Source organism: Pan paniscus, chromosome 2 (assembly GCF_029289425.2).
Source record: "Pan paniscus chromosome 2, NHGRI_mPanPan1-v2.0_pri, whole genome shotgun sequence".
Taxonomy (NCBI): domain Eukaryota; kingdom Metazoa; phylum Chordata; class Mammalia; order Primates; family Hominidae; genus Pan; species Pan paniscus.
This window is the reverse complement of record NC_085926.1, coordinates 17527268-17550441: the sequence shown is the minus strand read 5'-3', so window position 1 is coordinate 17550441 and position 23174 is coordinate 17527268. Positions and strand designations below refer to the sequence as shown.

General features: G+C 36.2%; 1 protein-coding gene across 24 annotated transcripts in view; it reads left to right on the top strand.

Moving 5' to 3' along the window:
* Nucleotides 1–23174, top strand: part of TBC1D5 (TBC1 domain family member 5) — a 595437-nt gene that overhangs the window by 184982 nt on the left and 387281 nt on the right. For 5 of the 24 annotated variants that reach the window (XM_063602214.1, XM_055109542.2, XM_063602218.1 and 2 more), the window contains one exon: nt 22714–22806. The exons of 14 other annotated variants lie outside the window; for them this stretch is intronic. The gene's annotated coding sequence lies outside the window, so the exon portion shown is untranslated. Of the gene's footprint in view, nt 1–3993; nt 4118–22713; nt 22807–23174 lie in introns of all 24 variants that reach the window. 5 more of the 24 variants (XM_063602217.1, XM_055109544.2, XM_063602220.1 and 2 more) reach the window with 2 other exon arrangements.

The following is a 23174-nucleotide window of genomic DNA, read 5'->3' as shown; positions in this document are numbered from 1 at the left end:
AAGCTTATCTATGTTACAGAATTGAGATTTTTATCACTATATATTACAGTGTCTTTAAAACTGTTTGATTTGTTCAGGAAAGAACTAAGTGATTTTTTTTCTCTACTGAATGAGGAAATTGTCACTTTAATGTGGCTTTAGTTTCATGTCTTTCCTCCATAGAATACTGAGTGCTTAAAAAGCAATCTCAAATATTGTGCTATAATGTTATAATATAGGAAGGATACTGCAGTATAGTTATAGTAATTAAAGAGACTAGTGGAGGAAAAAATTATTTTTCATTTAGAATACCTGTAACCTTAGCTTCAAAGTTTGAATTTTTAACATTTCTTCCCTTTGTGAAAATGTGGGACTATATTTCCTTTGGCAAAGTTTTTCAAATGTAACATGCACTAATTTTCAAAAAAAGAATACTAAAAGCATGTAAATTACTCTAATTCGAAAAGTTATCCTTTATAAAGGAATGAGGAGATTATTTCTTTTTGTTAAAGCATGCGAAATATCATATACATTGGTTGTGTTGTTGTATCTGAGGCAGTAAATAAATAAAAAAACTATTTGTTATTGTCAACAGAAACAGCAATTGAAAATAGAAATGAGGTTTTCTTTGCAGTTGATTCTTTTCAGCTCCTGGCATATCACTTTGCCCTTTGGAAAGACTTTTAGCCAGCCATGTATATATTTACCTTTTCCAAAGAAAATTGTAGTACTGATTACTTTTTCTGTAATTGTTATGGTCTTTCTTTTCTTAAAATAGCAATATATGAAAAATATTTAGGAAAATGTAATGATTGATGAATTAGTCTTACTACTTAATACTGCTTTCAATGAACATAATCAATTAACTGATACTCCTTAAGGACTTTAAACATAGTACTCAAAAACTGTTACTGAATGAACAGCTAATGTGCTTTGGAGTAGTGACCATTTGGGAAAAGATGATTGTAGGATTGACCTCCTAGTGATATACAATCAATATTTTTAGACAGTGTCTTAAAAAAGTTAATAGGTTCCATTAAATGCAGTTCCTCAGACACATAAGTTTCCCCAGAACAGGTTTTAGTAGTAATAAGTACGACAATAACAACTACATACTAATTATTCCAAACATTAAAGAACAGAGGTTTTTCGTTTTTTGTTTTCTAGTAGAAAAACCTAACTTTAGAGTTCTCAACTTTCAGTTTTTTCTAATATTATTGAGCAAAAGCACAACAAAAATGAATATATGATATTGATTTTTGGGCTCATTTTATTATTTTCTTCTTTTTTTCCCACTCGTGGTACTGCTATGCATTGTGACAGGTTCAAAATTAAAAATAATCTGTAAGCAGGACGTTCAGGTCATCATGATTTGATGTCTGGATGCTGATTTGTTTTTAACATATAGGAAAAAAAGATAGCCATTTGTCTATGCTGACTACTTAAGAGAGAGGTGAGGATTTGATGAGATCCTCAGCAGTAGTGGTAGGGCATACATAGGGCATCAACTAGCATGGTGGGTAGGATGGGTGAATGCAGATTCTAAATATATTAGAAGTTCCTTGCCTGGAACTCCTACCTCCTTCTTTCTTCAAGAATCAGTTCAAATTTATTTCTTTCATAAAATATTTTAGCTTGTACATTCATTGTCACTTTATACACTAATCATGTTGAATTATAATTGTTTACATGTCTTTTTGATAAAACTGTAGGCCCATGAAGCTTAAGGGGGGGTAGTAATTTATTTATATTTTTGCCTCCAATGTTTTCAGCCAATGATTTGATTCATGGTAGATGCGTAATAAATGCTGGTTAAAAAATGAATAAAAGTATTTCACTTTATAGGGTATGGCTATCATGAAAGAGAATGCAGTGGATCTGTGAGGAGCCCTGTAAAGTTTTTCAACATTTAAGTAATGATAAAAATATTTTTATAAAGTAATGTCTGGGGAGGTCATTTTTTTCCTCCAATTTGCTTTTCCAGTTTAAACTATCTTTATTTTTTGTTAATGTATAAGTACTCCATGTTTTTGCTAAAATAGTCAAGCAATACAGAAATGTATGAAGTTAAAAATCACCTGTAAGGCCGGGCACGGTGGCTCACGCCTGTAATCCCAGCACTTTGGGAGGCCAAGGCGGGCGGATCACAAGGTCAGGAGATCGAGACCATCCTGGCTAACACGGTGAAACCCCATCTCTACTAAAAATACAAAAAATTAGCCAGGCATGGTGGCGGGCGCTTGTAGTCCCAGCTACTTGGGAGGCTGAGGCAGGAGAATGGCGTGAAGCCAGGAGGCGGAGCTTGCAGTGAGCTGAGATCGGGCCACTGCACTCCAGCCTGGGCGACAGAGGGAGACTCCGTCTCAAAAAAAAAAACAAAAAACAAAACAACAACAACAACAACAAACCACCAGTAATTCTTTCCCCAGTGATGACCATAACCCTTTGGAATATGTCCTTCCAGACTCCTTTTTAAAAATATGTTTGTCTTCTCTCATTTCCTTTTTAAAATTTTATAAGCCCTTTCTAAAGATACTGTTTTGAAATCTTAATTCTTTACTCTTCACATTGTGAATCTATATGCTTATATTATACAGAATGTACTTTGATAATTCCAGGTGACATTTTCAGACCTTAAATTTAACTTTACTCCATTGTGAAATATATTTTTGCCTTTGCTTCTATGATATTATACCTTCCTGATTTTCCTGATTCATTGTGTTGTATTCCTCAAGATCTAGTGCTTTTCTCTTCTCACTGTACCCTTTTCTTGGTAATCTAGTCTGTGTCTATGACTTCAGTTAACCACTTTGTATGCAAGACTCCCAAGTTAACAGATCCAGCCTAGGCTATTGTTATGACCTCCAGGCCCGCATATCGAACTGTCTATTTGATGTCGCTTTTCTTGGATTCCATGATGGTTCCTCAAATTTGACGAGTCTAGAATTAAATTTATTATATTCTTCCTTTGTTCAGACCTTCTCTGTCTAGTATTCCCAATTTTAGTCAAGAATATCTTTCTATCCAGTTGTGCAACCTGAAAACTCTCTCTTACTCACTATAACTAATCCATCAACAAATATCCCCTCATCATTTACATAACTGTGATATACTTACGGATTTGTTTAGGACTTAGTTTTAATCCGTTGATCTGTATGTCTCTCTTTACACAAACCTTACACTTCTAAGTAAGAGGATTTATTGTTTTTCTGCATTACAGGCTATTCCCTTTATATCATTATTCTTTTAAAAATTGTAGGTATTCTCAGACAATCTACATAGACTTCAGAATCTTCCTGCCATCTTCTGTCTCACAGTCCCTTTGGAATTTTTATTAGATTTGCATTAGATGTATTGATTATAGAAAATTTATATATCCCCAATAATGAGCACTCCCATCCAGGAATATGTTGTGCATCTTGATTTGCCATTTGGGTCCTTCAAACAAGTCACACTTTTTTTTATATCTAGGTTTTCACAATGCACCAAGACTGTTGTTGCCCTTGTGCTGGGTTATTTTAGTTATGGTTGGTATTGGTTTGTCTGGTGTTTAGCACAGTCCCTGGCATATCACTCACAGTAAATATTCAGTTTTGAGCAGTGTTTAGTGTATAGGGAATCTTTCTTTCTTTTTTTTTTGTTTTAAGTCATGCAGTCTTACTCATTTTATGATTTAAAAATTTTTTAATTTGATTGTCTTGAATTTTTATAGACACTATTAGGTGCAAATTATAATTTTGTCTTCCTTTTAAAATTTATACTTCTAATTTCTTTTACTTGACCTATTGGGTTGGGTAAAATCTCTCTAACAATGTTGAATTAATAGGATTGGCATTAATAGCTAATATCTTTAGGTGTCTGTTTTTAAATGTCAAAATCCATTTATGTTTTGCCATTATAAATACTATTTGTGGGTTTTTTTTTCACCCTAATGCTGTATTGACCAATGGAAGTTTTATATTTTGTTTGCTTAGTTTATTTTTATTTTAATTTAATTAATTAAATTTTTTTTAGAGATGGGGTCTCACTCTGTCATCCAGGCTGGAATATAGTGGCACAATCATAGCCCATTGTAGCCTCCATCTCAAGGACTCAGGGGATCCTCCCTTCTAGGCCTCCCAAGTAGCTGGGATTACAGGTATGTGCCATCATACTCTGCTAGTTGAAACAAAGTTTTTTTTTAATCAAAGGTTTGCCATATTCAGTGACACATTGTATGGTCTTTTTTCCTTTAGTTGACGTACATAATCAGTTAATAGACTTTCTAATCTTTAACTGCCGTTGCATTTTTGGAAAGATTACTTCTTGTTCGTGATGTTTTGTGAGATCGTTCCTCTTGTGCTCTCTTTGTCACGTTTTGGGGTTAGGATCATGCCAACATAAAATGAACTGGGACAGTTTCTTTCTTTTTGGAAATTTGTCCTTTCTTAGAACAGATTTGTCCTTTCTTATTTTTTATTTTATTTAGGTCTTCAAATTCGTTGGCCTAAAGCTGTACATAATACTCCTCACCCTCCCACTCCAGTGTTTAAATAATCTTATTGAGGCCTGGTATTATATTATTTTTCTTGCTGTTACTAACAATACTTTATGTTTTTTCGCCTTCCACTTGGTCAACTTATCAAAATTTAGTCTATTTTATTGAGCTTGCAAAGAAGGAAATAACTAGCTTGTTTGCTTCTCTGTCTGCTAATTTATTTGGTTTATTTTGTTTTTATAATCTTCTTAAGATAAGTGCTGGCTCATTTATTTGTTATATTTTCTTTTGTTTTACATTTAACAGAGTGTTAATCTATGATTTTTTTGCTCTTACTAGAGCTTTGATTGAACCCTCTAAGTTTTTATGTATATATGTAAAAAAGTGTATCATATGTATGATATGTGTATGAAATTAATTTGCTTTAATTAGCTTTTAACCTTTTCATTATAACATAGATCACAGATACAGGAAACCATTCAAAACAAATATATGTCTTTGTGAATTATTTTAAGGTAAACATGCTTGTAATTATTACTTAGGTCAAGAAATAGAACTTTGCCAGCCACTGCAGAAGCTCTTCCATGTGTTCTGTGCCAATCACAGCCCTCTTTTTCCCTCCAAAAGTAACTTCTGACTTTCAGAATAATAATTTATTGCTGTTTCTTTATGGTTTTGTGACTTAGGTGTGCGTCTCTAGACACTATAGTTTAGTATTGTTCATGTTCATTTCAAAAAACTATTTTTCTTTTTTTTTTTGAGATGGAGTCTTGCTCTGTCGCCCAGGCTGGAGTGCAGTGGTGTAATCTCTGCTCACTGCAACCTCTGCCTCCTGGGTTCAAGTGATTCTCCTGCCTCAGCCTCCCTAGTAGCTGGGATTACAGACGCGGGCCACCACACCCAGCTAATTTTTGTATTTTTAGTAGAGATGGGATTTCACCATGTTGGTCAGGCTGATCTTGAACTCCTGACCTCATGATCCACCTGCCTCAGCCTCCCAAAGTGCTGGGATTACAGGTGTGAGCCACTGTGCCCGCCCCCACCCCCCCCCCACCCCCCCCACCCCCTTTTTTATTTTAAAGACAAGGTTTTACTCTGTTGCCCAGGTCAGAGTGCAGTGGCATAATCATAGCTCACTGCTGCCTTTGACTCCTGGGCTCAAGTGATCCTCCTGCCGAAGCCTCCTGACTAACTAGGACTACAGATGCATACCACCATGGCTGGCTAATTTTTCAATTTTTTTAGAGACAGGGTGTCTCACTTTGTTGCCCAGGCTAGTCTTGAACTCCTGGCTTCAAGTGATCCTCCCAACTTGTCCTTCCAAAGTGACAGGATTACAGGGGTGAGCCACTGAGTCTGGACTATATTTGCCTTTGAAGACTTTCTTAAACAATAGGTTTTCCCTCCAGCCCTTTCTTTTCTTTATATGTTATTCACTGAAGTACCTGAGTTGTTTGACCTGCTGAGTTCCTTGTAGTCTGGATTTTGTTGATCTTATCTTCATGGTGAAGTTAAACATTTTGTTCTATATTTTTTTCTAAGTTGGCAGGTACAGTCAGAGTTTGATTGCATTTAAACTTAATACCTTAGATAGGACTATAGGTGCCATTGTATTTTCTCATCAGGAGGCACATAGTATCTTTTTAAAATTTTAAATGTTGGCAGGTATTGATTCTCAAAGCCTGCATCCATTAACTCATCACATCATATGTTATATAGTGTTTTTGTTATATAAAGTAACTAGAAATGAAATGTTTCAATTTGATTATCTAATAAGGACTTTTTTATCATTAAAAAAATTCTAGATTTGGCCGGGCGCGGTGGCTCACGCCTGTAATCCCAGCACTTTGGGAGGCTGAGATGGGCGGATCATGAAGTCAGGAGTTCGAGACCAGTCTGGCCAATATAGTGAAACCCCGTCTGTACTAAAAATACAAAAAATTAGCCGGGCATGGTGGTGGGCGCCTGTAATCCCAGCTACTCGGGAGGCTGAGGCAGGAGAATCGCTTGAACTCAGGAGGTGGAGGTTGCAGTGAGCCGAGATCGCGCCGTTGCACTCCAGCCAGGGCAACAGTGCAAGACTCCACCTCAAAAAAAAAAAAAAAATTCTAGATTTGTATTGTGGTCAGTGAATGTGAATTCCACATTCTCACAATGTATGAACATGATCTTTATCTCCTCTTACATAGGAAAATTTGCAAATATCCTGTGGCATTTGTAAAGATTATCTTATTTTCCTTGTCATTTAAATGTTTTAGGCCGGGCTTAGTGGCTCATGCCTGTAATACCAGCATTTTGGTGGGAGGCCGAGGTGGGCAGATCACTTGAGGTCAGGAGTTTGAGACCAGCCTGGCCAACATGGTGAAACCCCATCTCTACCAAAAATAAAAAAATTAGCTGGGTGTGGTGGCCATGCCTGTAATCCCAGCTACTTGGGAGGCTGAGGCAGGAGAATCGCTTGAACCTAGGAGGCAGAGGTTGCAGGGAACCGAGATGCCACTGCACTCCAGCCTGGGCAACAGAGCGAGACATTGTCTTAAAAAAAAAAAAGTTTTACATTTATATAGCTATTAAAAATGAAGTCTTATTTATTTATTTATTTATTTATTTATTTATTTATTTAAGAGAAAGAGAATAGAAAATAGACCGTAAAATAGTTAGGAAATTGATGCGGAAAATATGGGGAATGAAAGATCTAGTTTCTATTTTGTGATTGAAGGCTGAGAGTGTGGTTAAACATGTGATTTAGAACAGGGGTTGATAAAATGTGGCCTATGAGGCAAATCTGGCCTGGCATCCATTTTTGTACAACCTACAAACCAAGAATGGTTTTATGTTTTTAAGCAGTTTAAAAATTCAAGGTAGGAATGCTATTTCTTGACTTACGAACATTATATAAAATTGACAGTTGTGTCCATAAAGTTTTATTGTAACACAGCGATGCTTATTAGTTTACAGCAAAGTTAAGTAGTTGCAACAGGTACCGTATGGCCCACAGAGCCTAAAATATTTACTATGTCTAGTTCTTTTTCAGAATAATGTTGCCAATATCTAGCTGAGAACAACCCCTTTTTCCTCATCTTTCTCACTCCCATTTAATCTGTTATTTACAATAAATAATTTCTTGTGGGAGAACCTTTTGAAAAATATTCCCATATATAACTGTATGAATTCAACCTGTTCATGACTATTAGTTTTTGATCACATTGAAATTCATTTTTTTTTGGCCTTTTTAATTATTTTATTATTTATTATTATTGGATACTTTTAAAATAGACATCCATTTTATATTGACTATGTTATTAAATCAGTGGCTTTTCCTAAATGCTTTTTAGACAGTCTTGGAAATTATTACTATTAAATTGTAATTTAAGGTGATAATTTTATATTGTATAGTTGGTTACATTTGTGTTTTCGATAAAGATTTCCTTATTTACATAAAGTCACATTGCAACTTAAGTAAACAAATTGTTGAAATCATTCAGAGAGCAAATCCTCTCAGGTTTTGGGATAGGATTGTGATTTTATTAAGGATTAAATTTTAGAGTTGACTTTCGTTTCTTATAATGTCATAGTTTATTGTTGTTTTTGGGAGCTATAAAATAGAATTATAGTAGAACAAGGGTTCTTGAAAAAGTACTCTGGTAATATGTATATGGGTAGAGAGAAGAACTTGGTTGTTGTAAACCATGCATATGGGTTACTCTAATCCACAAGAGATAGGTTTTGCATCATGAAAATTTCTAATGTGTTCATAACATGATTGTGCTGGGTAATCAGAAAGCCAGGATTGACTCATTCCTAGAAATTCAGTATACCCCTGTTTTGTTCTGGTGTGTAGCTGTGTCTTTCTTTGTGTCTGTATCCTGGTTGTTTTACTAAAATTTCTGATATTTATGTCCTGATAAATTTTAAAATGTTAATTTTTAACATTTAAAAAAATTTACCTGTGGCTGTTACTTGGTTCAGATACAAAGAACAAAAATTAATTGGGCATGGTTGCATGTGTCTGTCGTCCCAGCCACTAGGGAAGGTGAGGTGGGAGGATCACTTGAGCATGGGAGGTTGAGGCAGCAGTGAGCACTGACTATGCCACTACACTCCAGCCTGGGTGACAGAGTGAGACCCTGTCTCAAAAACAACAATAACAACAACAACAACAAAACAAACAAAACAAAGAATGCCAGAAGGTAGACCATAAATGGAAGTTGCAAATGAAAGCAAGCAAAATATATTTCCATTTTAATGCTTGTTAGCAGCCAATTGCATTGTTAAACTTTATATTTTTATTTGGAAGAGTGACGTATTGGCACACAAACTTCATATCCTCAAAAACATACATCCAAATGGAATGTTATTTTATGTAAGCTATTGTGTGGCAAAGTAGCTCTGAGAAAAGGGAGCCTATCACTCTTGGTTTTTTTTCTCCCATAGGAGAAAGGCCATATAAAGCCAAAGGTTTCATAGCTATCTTGTTTCTAAGATTGTTCGTGGAAAATTTCTTAATTTTTATTATGATCAATTATTGATGTATAAATATCTGGTTCTATTTACCAACAAATAGTCAGAATTGATACCAGCTCTTTGACCAATCGGTTAAACATTTGTCAGCACTAATATGCTTTCCGTTCATGTTAAGCAGTTGTTTTTATTTTTTATTTTTATTTTGTGTTGAGGAAGGAAGGTACTTTAGGTTGTGTGACATGAATTTTGTAGCAATATAAAAATGTAAATTTGCATTGGCTTTTCCTACTCTGACTTTTCCTACATGTGTGTTTGCCAGTGTCTTAAATGGGTTTCTTCTACTTCTTTATCCTTTTATTTCTGTTTGTATTTGTCAAAACAAAAGAAGTGGTCAGTGAGTATAGTTCACTTCTGTATGTAAATTATTGTTCTAAGGCAGTTACTAATGGTAACTTCATGCTCTTAATGGTTCTGTAGTGTATAACAATCATTTATGGAAAGTTTTCCTAAGTAAATTGTTAATAAAAATAATTACATTATCAAAATTTGAAAATGAGTTACCTTTTTGATAAATCAGAGCTAATTTAAGATTATCTTTTAAAAATGTCACTCATGATCAGTTGCATTCTATTAAGCTTTCAGGGATGAGACAGAAAGGTATGCAATAAGACATGCCAAAATCAAACCTTATGCTCTTGGAGATTATTCCGATATTAGCTTGTAAGATGGCATCGAGAGGAGAAACCAAAGGTGTAGAGGCAGGCTTAGTAGTTATTGTAATGTCTGTGGTAAGCAATGAGGAGAGCCTAAATTGAGTAGTGACTAGTCATGAAAAGGTGAAGGTGATGATGAAAATACAGGAAATGGAAATGAATTTTAAACCAATAGAAATTTCTTATTTTTTTGTAGGCTTAAAAACAAACTAGGCTAAGCACGGTGGCTCATGCCTGTAATCCCAGCACTTTGGGAGGCCAAGGCGGGTGGATCACCTGAGGTCAAGAGTTCACGACCAGCTTGGCCAACATGGTGAAACCCTGTCTCTAACTAAAAATACAAAAAAACTAGCCAGGTGTGGTGGTACATACCTGTAGTCCCAGCTACTTGGGACACTGAGGCAGGAGAGTCACTTAAACCTGGGAGGCAGAGGCTGCAGGGAGCTGAGATTGCGCCACTGCCTGGGTGACAGAGCGAGACCCTGTCTCAAAAAAAAAAACCAAACTATTAAATATCAGCAATTTCAGTGGTTAGACATGTAAACCAAAAATAAAATTCTAAGCCCCCAGTCAACTGAATGGATCCTCTTGTTGTCCAAGGGGATTCCAAAGAACCCCGAAAAACTTGCTCAGGCCATGACAGGAGTGGAAAGGTCGGTCATGGCTTGTTTGTACTCTTCTTGCTTTGGAGTTCAGGCACAAAACTGAGCAGCATTAACATTAAAATAGAGATTAGAAGACTGACAAAACAGACTCTTTGTAGCACTAAGATAATAAATACCACCCTGATTGTAGTATAGCATCACATGACAGATAGCAGGCCCTGTAAGAAATCAAAGCATTTTACCCCATATTTAACATGTTTTGAAATGGCCCTTCAGGGTTATCTCTTGTGGGAGAAGTTTACATTCTGAATAGAATCACAGTCCCATTCCTTTCCCAGCTGTTTTTCTGATCCTGAAGAGATTAGCTGGGAGTCCAATACCTTTTAAAGATTTAATAGGAGAAACAGTTGCCATCTATTGCCTCTGAAGGTGACCACTTAACTCTTTCAGCTAATTGCCAACCAGAAAATCTTTGAATCCACCTATGACCTGGAAGCCCCCTTGCTTTGAGATGCCCCGCCTTTCTGGACAGAACCAGTGTATACCTCACATATATTGATTCATGTCGTATGTATCCCTGAAACGTATAAAATCAAGCTATAACCCAGCCAACTTGGGAACATGTTCTTAGGACATCTTGAGGCTGTGCCATGTGTCGTGTTCCTTAACTTTGGCAAAATAAACTTCTAAATTGATTGAGACTTGTCTCAGATACATTTTGGATTACAGAGTTAATAAATTCATTGTCAACTTGCATTAGAAAAAAAAAAGCACAAGGCCTGGCGCAATGGCTCATGCCTGTAATCCCAGCACTTTGGGAGGCCTCGGAGGGTGGATCACAAGGTCAGGAGATCGAGACCATCCTGGCCAACATGGGGAAACCCCATCTCTTCTAAAAATACAAAAATTAGCTGGACGTGGTGGCACGTGCCTGTAATCCCAGCTACTTGGGAGGCTGAGGCAGGAGAATCGCTTGAACCTGGGAGGCGGAGGTGGCAGTGAGCCAAGATCGCGCCACTGCACTCCAGCCTGGCGACAGAGTGAGACTCTGTCTCCAAAAAAAAAAGAAAAAAAAAAAAGCACAGATATTAAATATATGAAAAGAAGAGATAATGGAAGGGCTTTATGAATTACAAGGAAAGTGTCAGTGACACAAGCATGGAAAAATTTTAGGGAGAAAGTAGATGTGGTTTTTAGTACCCAAATTCTACATGCCTTTTAGGATCCAGGCCAAATCCCATTTGTGTAAAGTTTTTACTCAGTACCCAAGTGCAGAAAAGTGCTCCATGATGGGGGAGAATAAAGAATGTATATATATTCGTCAGTAACCTTTGTTGGTTTTCTAGAACATGTTCCTGAGCATAACATAACAAAAGAATAATAGGAAAGTAGAGTTGTATCCCTGTGCTTCACCTCAACCAGAGTATGATCAAACTAAGCCTCTTAGATAAAACTTCCTGCCTACAGTAGTGTTTTCTTTTGCCATTTCACTATCCTTTGAGGACATGTACCAGCTTCACCCCAGGAGAGCTTCCCCACTGGTTTCATTAGCTGTAGCAGCCATTAGAACTCTGACTGGTCTCCCACATTACTCCTCTGTGAGTTGCGTTATAATTTCTTTGAAAGATTATTTCCAAACGATGTTTCGGGTGAGTTCCTTTAAAAGAATGGGTTAGTGAAATGGTAAGTAATGGGCTTGGTTAATGGCTTTTTATATTGACTGATAACTTCTTCTCGATGACCTCAAGCTGTTATGTACATTTTAGGTTATTCAATGCAGTCTTTTCTCACCAAATATGTTACGCTGCTGTAGAATAGGGATTCTATCTTATATGTCCTTGTATTCCTTAATTTAGGAGACAGATGAGGTGAAAGTTGACTAAAAATAGTACATGCCATAGAAACAGAAGATACTACATCCTTAAACTGATGTAGTACGCTGAATGTTTAGGGAATAGATGTTGACAGGATTTAAAAGAGGGAAGGAAGGAGCACTTGTCCATAGAAAATTCAACAAGTTCCCTATTGGTAAATACTTGGATTGTTGTCAACATTTACCTTCTGTAAACAATATTGTAATGAATTATATAGGTCCTAAGTCTCTTATCTGAACCCGCAAGGGGACTAAATGTTTTGGTATTCATAATTTTCGGGATTTTAGAATTGTTAACATGATACATGTTCTAAAATTACAGAATACTTCCAGTGGAGGCAGCACTCAGTAAACAAATAAGTTACTATTTCTGATGGGAAATGTGTGATTATTCACACTGTTGGTTAAATAAAGACCATAAATAGCTTTATATCAATTCAAGTCAAATTTTGTTGCAAAAACAACTTTGTGTCAAAGTTAGGATATTGCTTGTGGTTTTTGGAGATTTGGGACATGTACATGTATATGTGTGTGCTGTTAGACTTGCAGGAATAATTTCCAGTTTGGATTTTCTGGATCAAGAGAAAATACATTTGTAGTTTTGTTAAATAGTGCAAATCCCCCTCCCTTGGTGTTGTACCATTTCCCACTTTTTTCAGCAATGTGTGGAGGGAAAGCTGGTCTTTCCCAGTGTTACTACTAATGTGTGTTGCCAGACTTTTGGATTTTTGCCAGTGTAACAAGTAAAAAATAGAATCTCATTGTAGTTTTACAAGGAACATTTTAAAAGATAAGAATTGCAGTTCTTACGGCATTGGCTAAGGACTTTGTGTATTGACTGGTGACCTCTTTACAGTGACTATGGAGAGTTCTTTAAATAGCAGCAGGGACACATGACACCATTCCCTCTCTTTCTTACCCATCTCTCTTTTGTCTCAAATATGGTGCCCCAAGTATATTTGTGCTTAGTTCGTTAATCTAATAAAGAGTGAACACCTATCATGTAGTCAATTTTGTATTTTTCACTGAGTTTGTATAATAACAGTACATTTTCTGTCTCCCAGGCAGGATTTCAGGCTAAAACATTAATAGTAAACAAAAACACTGGTAAATGCAAAATTTTCATGTTATGCGTTAGGATATACTATTTCTCTAGCCCTGGAATTCTGGATTTATTCTAAAGCTCAGTTCTGCCTTTGGGCCTCTGTATTACCTGTTTTTTCTCACTGGAATAAATAACCTTCATCCAAACTCCCATGACACACTCCTTTTTTTGTCACTCAACTCTGTTTAAATGTCACCTCTTCAGATATCTGAATACCCAGTCTAAAATAGACCCCATTCTCTCTCCATCTCATCAAGTTTTTGAAATTTTTATCATAGCTATTAGCACCACCACCTGGTGTTTTTATATTTGTTTATTTTCTGTCTCCCACCAGTAGCATTTAAGCTCTATTTGGTCAGAGACTAGTGTCTTATTTAGTACTATGTCCTAGGGCCTAGAATAGTGCCAGGCATGTGTTCCATTTTTAGTAATTGCTCTTGGAATGAATGTCTTCTTTCATGATTTGCCTTTCTGCTTACTTCAACCTCCAGAATGTTCTTCCCCTCAACCTGGTCTAGTCAACTCCTATACATCCTTCAGTGTGCTGTTTGATTTAGGAAGATGATTTATACAATTTATTCAGAAACTAATAATTATTTTGATTTTCCTTTGAAATGTTTCCAAAATTCTCTACTTGAATTATGATTTTGAAGCATAAGGTCTCTAACAGGAGGGAGCTTTGTCCAGCCATGTTAGTTCCTTTGCTTTATAAAGCTTACTTCTTTGATACTTCGGTGATTGTTATTACCTTTTTTTTTCCTCTCTTAAGATCATAGGTCCTTGTGTTAATCATCTGGAAGGACTGATGTTCTGTATATTCAAATTTTACTTGTTGAGTAACAGTTTTCACATATTAGAGACAGCCTAAGGGAAAAAAGTTACATAAAACTACAAATGTATACTGCTCAGAAACAAGGTTTCCCATGCCATTGCTCAGGTGCTGCAGATGTTGAAGATGGTATCAACACATACCATATGTGTTAGAAAATAAAAGGGGTAAGGGCAGAAGTTTAAGGAATCAGAAAAACTTCATCTGTGAATTTCTTCTTATTATAAGTTTAAACTAGACATTATGCCTTATTTTAATACGCAGTTGTTTTTTGTGTTTATATGTTTTATGTTTTGATCACTGTTCAGTATTTAAACTCCTTCAAATGTGCAAAGATTAAATGTTTAATAAAAATTGCTTGTTGTTTTCAACATCTGTGTTCAGAGAACAATGGCCCACTGGAGTGCAGAAAGCTTGTAAAGTTTTCAAATGTATTGAGAATGACAGAAAGTTCAGTGAAGAGTTTGCTTCCCTCATTACAGAACTACTTCTGTGGCTGCGATTACACTAAGAGCATCTTTAATTGCTTTAAAATCTGAATGCATGATAAGAATGGATTAATTTGATTTTTCTGTTACTACAAGTAGCAGATGGTTTATGTCTTAGGAATGCTCATGTTGTAAAATGAGATCCCCAGCTCATCCGTGATTGGTCACTGTTAATGAAGCATGCTGTGCTGATTATTGATTTAGAAAATGAGGATGACATGAGTATTGTGTGTGTTGCTGTAATAAATTAAAGAGGAGTATTTTAATAGCCAGCAGACATACACCTTAAATAACATGAAATATTTGATTTTCTATTCAGGTGGTCTCTGCCCTGTCAAACTAATTTTATTGTTTATTAAAAAGATATACTTTTATAGTTTCAGCTAACAAGCAGATGGTCGTCTTTACTTATTTCTGTTTTGTATTGCTGTATGACCGATCAGATGCATGATAGGAACCCAAATTAGCTTGTTGTCTGCAAAGCAATGGTGTAGCCATGGGAGGAAATCTTTTGCTGTATGTGTGTATATTAGAGAGAGTGCATGTTTATGCACTTAAATACACACACATACACACACACACACACACACACACACACAGCTATTTACTGTTTTCTTAGTGTTTAATACTCGTTTTTTAATTAAAGCTATATATTGAAGGTTTTGTAATATATTATTTTTTTCAAATAAATTTTTAAATTATCGATGGAAGAGGAAGAGAACTGGGATTTTTTTTTGGTTTTAGACAGTTTCATGTGAACATGACATAAATTTATAGTCACATTTTATTGCAGGCACATTGTAAAAGTCAGGGTGATGACAGTTTATTGATATCTTCACTTTATATTATGTGGTATTTGGTGATGTTCACAGATATGTAAGTGCTTTATCTTTATGGCAAAATAACATTTTGTGACTCACAGTAGTTAGATTGCCCCAAGAACTAAACGTATAACATATTGGATTAAAAAATTTTGAAATTATTTTATGACATTTTGTTTTACCATAATTTTAATTGTGGCCATGCAGTAAGCATTGTAGATTAGAGTGCTTCTTACCTTGACTGTGGGTAAAGCTGTAGAAGAAGACCTTCTGTGGTGTTTTGTTGTTGTTGTTGTTGTTGTTTTTAACTTTGTGTGTGTACCCTGTGTTTTAAATTTCAAATATTTATTGAGTCTTGTTTAACTTTTACAGGTGTGTTTCAATTCAGATGAACACGACCATTTTTAACAGTGTAGTGGTATTTCAGAGTGATGTAGAAGACTGAAATTATAGGCAGTGGAATCAGTATCCTAAAGTAAACTTTTACTGCAGATAGGAATCAGCAAGGTAATGGGGAAATCAGTATTCTTAAATGGCCCACTTTTAACCCTGACCTTACCCATTTAACAGATACTCATAGTAGTAAATATTTTCCTAACAAATACTTTAGTAATAATTCCAAAGCACATAGAAGGGGAAGGACTCAATGATTTAAGAGGTTTGATTTGATAACAATTTATCATTTATCCACGTAAACAGAGTATTAGTCAATTTTGATACTCATGAGGTCATCATCCTTCATATTAAATTGTTTTACAGGAAGCCTATGAAAAACCATTAGAGATTGTGAAGTAAAATGGATTAATTGTATCTTTCACGTGACAATCCACTTTGCAAAAGGATAGTAGGAAGCCATTTATTATTATTATTATTATTATTATTATTATTTTAGACAGAGTCTCGTTGTGTTGCCCAGGTTGGAGTACAGTGGCTCAATCTTGGCTCAGTGCAACCTCCGCCCCCTGGGTTCAAGCCATTCTCCTGCCTCAGCCTCACGAGTAGCTGGGACTACAGGCGTGCACTACACACCCAGCTAATTTTTGTATTTTTACTAGAGACGAGGTTGCACCATATTGGCCAGGCTGGTCTCGAACTCCTGACCTCAAGTGATCCAACAGCCTTGGCCTCCCAAAGTGCTGGGATTACAGGCGTGAGCCACAGCGCCTGCGCCATTCATTATTAAAACAACTATATTGAATGGGTGACTGAAGTTACAACTTGTTACATATTCGTTGAATTTTATAGTATGACTTTTGCAACTTTTAATAAAAATTATACTAAAGGCTTGTTTTCTTAATTGTTAATGTCTCCATTTTTATTCATATATTTATTATAGAGAAAACTCATTAAAATGAACAAGGACTCGTTTTTAGATATCTTTACTTTTAAATGTTTTATGACTAGTAGTAGTGTACATCACTGAACAGAAGAAATACCAATTCTCCTCTGCACCATAGTACAAATAAGATATAGAAAAGAAATTGCCAATTGATAATTTATTTTATTTTATCTTATTTTTTTGAGATGGAGTGTCGCTCTCTTGCCCAGGCTGCAGTGCAATGGCGCAATCTTGGCTCACTGCGACCTCCGCCTCCCAGGTTCAAGTGATTCTGTTGCCTCAGCCTCCCAAGTAACTGGGATTACAGGCATGTGCCACCATGCTCGGCTATATATTTTTTTGTATTTAGTAGAGACAGGTCTTCACCATGTTGGTCAGGCTGGTCTCTAACTCCTGACCTCAGGTGATCCACCTGCCTCCGCCTCCCAAAGTGCTGGGATTGCAGGCATGAGCCACCCTGCCTGGGCACCACTTGATAATTTAATAAAGATTGTTGGAAGTAGTTTAAAATTAATAACCAAGGTTTAACAAATTATTACTGTCTAAAATAATTTTCAATAGGTAAATTTAAAGGTATTTGGAGAGTGCTACCTCCTTAAGAGGTACCTTACCATATAATTTATACTTCAATGAGCTTCAAAAAGTAAGTATTTTAATTGTATGTTTTGTAGCTTAAGTAACACATATAATTCTTTATTATGTTAGCCCAGATGAATGAATGGCTTTATTATTATTTATTGTTATAATAATAATTTTCTTGTTTAGAGCTTTAATCGTAAAGCAACTCTTTGTTACACGGAGGAATAAATTAATAGCAACATTCTCTACTCTTTTCCCTACCATGTTTATGTTTAGTGCATTTTCTCCCCTCAACAGTAGCTACAAAGACTCTACAAAAGCATCTTTTGAAGACAAGTGTTGATTGGCAGATAATGATAGTATTTTTATTAACATTTGTCTTACTGTTCCTTTTGGGTAGAAGATGCATAAAGGTTTTTTTTTCCCCCGCCCTGTATTTTTCCTTTTATAATCCAAAACTTTCTTGAGATAAAAACACTGTGGGATAGTTGCTGAATAACTTTGGAAGTATTTTCAGAGAGGTGTGATTGCCATCAGGTATGCTTGTTTTCTACTGATATATGAATTTTGTTTGTTTGTTTGTTTGTTTTTGAGACCGAGTCTCGCTTTGTTGCCCATCCTTAGTGCAGTAGTGTGATCTTGGCTCATTGCAACCTCCGCCTCCTGGATTCAAGCTATTCTCCTGCCTCAGCCTCCAGAGTAGCTGGGACTACAGGCACGTGCCACCATGCCTGGCTGATTTTTTGCGTTTTTAATAGAGATGGGGTTTCACCATGTTAGCCTTGGATGGTCTCGATCTCCTGACCTTGTGATCCACCCACCTTGGCCTCCCAAAATGTTGGGATTACAGGCAGGAGCCACCATGCCTGGCCTGCTATATGAAATTTTAACAGCTTTGATTAGAATATGGCTTATACAGAGTACTATATGTTTTAGATCTTAGCCAACTTACATTTTAATCATTGTTTTATAAAATTTAAAAGAAGTAAAAGAAAAATCAGACAAGATTGTAAACTTGTCAGCCAAATTCCTTACATCTTATTCTGAGATGAGTGAGGAAGTAGAATTGAGATTTCATAGATGTCTCATTGCACATACTGCAATAAACAGAATTATATCATGAAATCAACTATCCTCATGTGCAGTGTGATCAGGATGTTACTATGGTAACATTTCCATTTGTGAATTTTTGTGTAGTTAGAATTTGTAGTCATCACATCATGCTACCATTGGCTTTTGATTTTTCATCTAAATAAATCACTGTGCTACCTGCATGCTATTAAGTGGCACCATGTATAGCACTTAACTATCATCTATACACTCTAGGCTAGGAAATCAAAAATAGGAAAAAGAAAGAAATGGGAACATTCTGCTAAATTACATTTTAAGACTGTCCTGATGTTGCTGGTAAAATTTTAAATGTTTCTTAAGAGAAGTAAAAGCATTGCTAGTTATTCTCTGAGATGCTTTAATTTTTGTAAGTATATGATGATGAAATTGGTTAGGTATGGTAACAGTAGGAGGTAAGGAGGGCTTTAATTTGTCTTCTAAATGGGTGCTAAATAACCGAGACAGAAGTAATCACCCTTCTGAGACTGAGAAGATTCATTTTAAAACAGTCCCTTTTCATCGTAACCTTATTAAATATTTGATATTTATTGTTTTTAGATATTTAAAAGTTGTCCTGCATATTTCACTTCTCATTATAAAGTCAGATTCTAATATCTTAGGTTAACTTGTATTACAATAGCCTACAATGTTCCCTTGTATCAATTACTGTATTCTAGTAAAGATTCCTACTGTTTTTGTTTTGTTTTGCTTCCTAAAGCCCCCTGCTGCTGTTGATTACACCTAGATCTGCTACTGATTGGAACTGTTAAAAGGCAAAGATAGTGTGGCTGGTTGCTGAATCATTTAATTGTAGGACTAATAAGAGATGTTCTCTCTGGGACCTAACCAAAATTGTGACTCTAGAATGTTATGTATAAAGTAGCCAAGAAATATTATTTTGCACATTAATAATATTTGAAGATGTGAAATTTATTTACTTGGAATGTAATAGAGGAATATCAGCAGACTCGTTGGATTTCTTTCTTTCTTTCTTTCTTTTTTTTTTTTTTTGAGATGGAATCTCGCTCTTGTCAGCCAGGCTGTAGTACAGTGGCGCCATCTTGGCTCACTGCCACCTCTGCCTCCCAGATTCAAGAGATTCCCCTCGGGAGACTCAGGAGTCTCAGTCTCCTAAGTAGCTGGGAGTACAGGTTCATGCCGCCATGCCCGGTTATTTTTTTTTTTTTTTTTTGTATTTTATTAGAGACGGGGTCTCACCGTGTTGCCCAGGTTGGTTTCAAACTCCTGAGCTCAGGCAATCCACCCGCCTCAGCCTCCCAAAGTGCTGGCATTACAGATGTGAGCCACCGTGCCAGGCTGCTATTACTTTTTATAAAGATAAAACAAATGGATAACTATAGATGTAACAGTGTTAATTCAGTAATTGAGAGACTTGATAACAAAATGGTAAGAAATTCAAAGTTAAAATTTTTCATTTGTAATTGAGGCCATGTTTGTAAGTCCAGTGCGCAATATAAAATTAAGTTGTGTACAATATAAGCACCCTGTAAGTAGTTTACATATAATTTTGGAATCTTAGATAGGATTTCTATGATAGGGTTTCCATGATAGCTATGGGTTTTTTATGAGGCAGCTACAGATCAAGAATAACTATCAATTTGTACCCTCACTGCTTTAAAATTTGAGATAATTCTTTCTGTGCTGGACTTTGTAAGGAATTATATAAGAGGGTATGGTTATGCTCATGTATATTTAATAATTTATGATATTGTTACTCTTTTTGTTGATTATTATATGTAATTGCTAATTTTTTTAAAAGACATTTCAGTTTGCCATGTACAAACTGCATCAGTGGTTTTAAGTAATTTGTTTGAGGTTATATACATCTATACCTTGAGTTGGGAAAAAGCTAGTTCCTTTAAGGTATTTATTGAAATATTTTGATCAGGTAAATTACATAAAAGGAAGGGTGACAAGAAGGGGGCTGTCAGCAATGTGCATGATGGTTTGGAGAGAGAAAGAAACCAGTTTGAAGGTTTGTGCTAAGGACTAGGAAGCAAATAATGAGTGATGTAATTGGAATAGTGGCAATAGAAATAAAGTAGGATTCAGTGTTTGTGTCTTTTATTTTTGTTGGTGACCCATTGAATGATGTGTCAATGAACATTGAAAAAAACACCAAAATCTTATTAGTGGCTAATGAATATTCATGTTTTCTTATATAATAAGTCATTGGACTGTAAGCACCTTGAAGGCAAATGTTACTCATTTTTGTTGTCTCAGGACTTGATGCAGTATGTTGCTTATAGTCATCATTCCACCTTTGAAATGGAAAAAGAAAAGTAAATAAGAAAGGTTCTGTATTGGTTTGCTAGGACTGTCATAAAACAGTACCACAAACTTAGTGGCTTAAACAACAGAGTTTATGCTCTCACAGTTTTGGAAGCTGTAAGTCTGAGATCAGGTGTCAGCAAAGGTTGATTGCTTTTGAGGTCTGTTTGGCTTGTAAGTGGCAGTCTTCTCCCTGTGTCTTCACATTGTCATCCCTCTGTACAAGTCCAAATCTCCCCGTTTTATAAGGGAATAAGTTGTATTGGATTATGTTCCGCCTTAATGACAATTTAACTTGGTTTTTGCTGTAAAGGCCCTATCTCCAAATAAAGTCACACATTGAGGTTACTGGGGGTTAGGGTTTCAATGTACGATTTTTTCGGTGTCATAATGGTGCTTTTTTTAAAAAATAAAAAAAAATCACAGCTTTTATTTATTTATTTATTATTTTTAAAAATTGATCCATAACAGCTCTGATTGGAGTTGATGTTATTTATAGGCCAAGAGCTAATGACATATACAATTAATTGTAAAATAAATATGCTCATTCTGCAGTTAATGTCAGTATAGGGACCCATAGCTATTTGTCCCTTTGTAATTAATGCCACGTGATGTAGTTTTCACCTCAGATTAGTTTACTGTATCTAAACATATTAGCAGTTTGGCGGCTATTTGTTGTACTGGTTTCCATCTAGTGGCAGAAATAGGAGATAGGAGGCTACATTTGAAAAGAAAATAATATTATATTCCTTATCTTTCCTCCTCCTTTATTTCACCATGTTTGGAATAATCTAAATTATCTTCCACATCCACCATGCAGAGTTCTTAAGGTGCTCTTTTTTTTTTTTTTTTCAGACGGAGTCTCACTTTGTCGCCCAGGTTATAGTGCAGTGGCGTGATCTCGGCTCACTGCAACCTCCGCCTCGCGGGTTCAAGAGATTCTCCTGTCTCAGTCTCCTGAGTAGCTGGGATAACAGGCATGTGCTACCACACCTGGCCAATTTTTATATATTTAGTAGAGATGGGGTTTCACCATGTTTGTCAGGCTGGTCTCAAACCCCTGACCTCGTGATCTGCCGGCTTTGGCCTCCCAGAGTGCCGGGATTACAAGCGTGAGCCAGTGCGCCCGGCCAAGTTCTTAAGTTTTCAGTAAACATGCATTCTTATCTAAATATTATTGATAATCAAATTATACTTGTAATACAGTGATAGGTGGGTTTTCATGTACAATTTTGAATAGATAGTCTTTTGTCTGCAACAGTCATTCTCAAAATGTGGCCCCCGGTTCAGCACTTCAGCATTACCTGGGGAATTTTAAGAAAAGCAGATTTTCTGGGCCAGGTGCAGTGGCCCACATCTGTAATCCGAACACTTTGGGAGGCTGAGGTAGGCGGATCAGGAGGTCAAGAGATTGAGACCATCTTGGCCAACATGGTGAAACCCTGTCTTTACTAAAAAAATACAAAAATTAGCTGGGCATGGTGGTGCGCGCCTATAGTCTTAGCTACTCGGGAGGCTGAGGCAGGAGAATCGCTTGAACTTGGGAGGTGGAGGTTGCAGTGAGCCGAGATTGCGCCACTGCACTCCAGCCTGGAGACAGAGCAAGACTCTGTCTCAAAAAAAAAAAAAAACAAAAAACAAACAACTTTTCAGGCCCCATTTAAGCTCTATTGAATCAGAAATTCTGAGGGTAGACTTCAGGAATCTGTTATTGTAAGAACTCCAGGTGATTCTGTTGTATACCAACATTTGATAACCACGGGACTGAATATAGGCATAGTACCTAATTTTATTGCTTTAAATAATTATAGAAATATAGACTTATATATTTTTTCTTTCTTTTCTGTTTTGTTTTGTTTTGTTTTTTGAGATGGGGTCTTGCTTTGTCACCCAGGCTGGAAAGCAGTGGCACAAGCATGACTCACTGCAGCCTCAACCTCCTGGGCTCAATCAGTCCTCCCACCTTTGCCTCCCAAGTAGCTGGAACTGCAGGTGCACACCACCACACCTGGCTAATTTTTATTTTTTTATTTTTGTAGAGACAGGATCTCACCATGTTACCCAGGCTGGTCTCGAACTCCTGACCTCAAGCAATCCTCCCACCTTGGCCTCCCACGGTGCTGGGATTACAGGTGTGAGCCAAGACTCTCAGCCTTTTCCTTTCTAATATTGTTTTGGTTATAATGCTTGATCTTAAGACTTTGATTAGGAATGCCACCCCAAATTATAATGTTTACATTGAATTTATGGGAAATCATTAATCTCTGTTGTGTCTCTCTAGAAATGTTTTATGCATGTAGAGGCAAATACAGCCAAGTCTTTCTGTATCAGTACTTCTCTCTCTCTATTCTTTCTTTTCTTCTCCTCTCTCCTCCCCTCCCCTCCATTCCTTTCCCTTCCGCTATATAGTAACTGTGCCATATGTATCTACAATAATTTATTTCACAAGTCCCCAGTTGATATAAATTAGGTTAGGTTCAGTGTTTTGCTGTGTTAAAAA